The sequence below is a fragment of the Leptodactylus fuscus genome, chromosome 5 (genome assembly GCF_031893055.1).
Source record: "Leptodactylus fuscus isolate aLepFus1 chromosome 5, aLepFus1.hap2, whole genome shotgun sequence".
NCBI classification, from domain to species: Eukaryota; Metazoa; Chordata; class Amphibia; order Anura; family Leptodactylidae; genus Leptodactylus; species Leptodactylus fuscus.
In genome coordinates, this window is record NC_134269.1 from 56,314,699 (window position 1) to 56,316,396 (window position 1,698).

Sequence of the window (1,698 nt, forward strand, 5' to 3'; positions counted from 1 at the left end):
GGAAAACCTGCACTCGCAGGGGGTTGGACCCGATGGCCCTTGAGGTCCCTTCCAACTCTACCATAAGAATAAGAATAAGAATAAGATTTCAAAATCTGATTTCCGATCATTTTCCAGCCGATCCAGATTGCGATCGTGAAATTTACTCGATCGCCGATCAGGATTCGATCTTTTCCGATCCCGATCTCTCAACCCTAATAGTCAGTATAATGTTTTCTCATGTAAATCCTGTTATTTGAGAAAGTTACTGTAATTAGTAAGCTCAGATAAATGAGCAGAAAAGTATGTTAAAGAACCATGGAAAAAGTCTGGTTCTTGATCTTCCAGTGGACAATACGGACAGCAATCTGCATGATTCCCAGTGCCATAGACATGTATGGGTTGACTATTTTATTTGACAATTCATTGCTCTTGCTAAATATATACCACAGTAGTATTGTTATATTTGGAGGTCTTGTTGGAAAGCCTACAATTATTGGGGTGACGGATCCACAGATTCACAGATGCACCATAAAGAAAAATCAGAAGTATAAGGAGATGAAGGGGGGACATAAGTAAGAATCTATTATCTTTAGGGTCAAAGGCTGCTTGCTTGAGCATATGAAGGATCAAACATTCAGAGATAATTATTGATTTTATTGACTAAGAACTGTCTAGACTAGAACTTTTGTTATTCAGTCTTTAACTCAGCACCAACAAATTCAGCCGCCTTTGATCATAATGGAGCTCACACTCTATGTTTTCCAATGTCAAATACACTTGGGTCAGTTACAGTCCTATGAAAAAGTTTGGGCACCCCTATTAATCTTAATCATTTTTAGTTCTAAATATTTTGGTGTTTGCAACAGCCATTTCAGTTTGATATATCTAATAACTGATGGACACAGTAATATTTCAGGATTGAAATGAGGTTTATTATACTAACAGAAAATGCGCAATATGCATTAAACCAAAATTTGACCGGTGCAAAAATATGGGCACCTCAACAGAAAAGTGACATTAATATTTAGTACATCCTCCTTTTGCAAAGATAACAGCCTCTAGTTGCTTCCTGTAGCTTTTAATCAGTTCCTGGATCCTGGATGAAGGTATTTTGGACCATTTCTTTCTACAAAACAATTCAAGTTCAGTTAAGTTTGATGGTCGCCGAGCATGGACAGCCCGCTCTCAAATGATCTGAAAACAAAGATTGTTCAACATAGTTGTTCAGGGGAAGGATACAAAACGTTGTCTCAGAGATTTAACCTGTCAGTTTCCACTGTGAGGAACATAGTAAGGAAATGGAAGACCACAGGGACAGTTCTTGTTAAGCCCAGAAGTGGCAGGCCAAGAAAAATATCAGAAAGGCAGAGAAGAAGAATGGTGAGAACAGTCAAGGACAATCCACAGACCACCTCCAAAGAGCTGCAGCATCATCTTGCTGCAGATGGTGTCACTGTGCATCGGTAACAATACAGCGCACTTTGCACAAATAGAAGCTGTATGGGAGAGTGATGAGAAAGAAGCCGTTTCTGCACGTACGCCACAAATAGAGTTGCCTGAGGTATGCAAAAGCACATTTGGAGAAGCCAACTTCATTTTGGAAACAAAGATTGAGTTGTTTGGTTATAAAAAAAGGCGTTATGCATGGCGTCCAAAAAGAAACAGCATTCCAAGAAAAACACTTGCTACCCACTGTAAAATTTGGTGGAGGTTCCA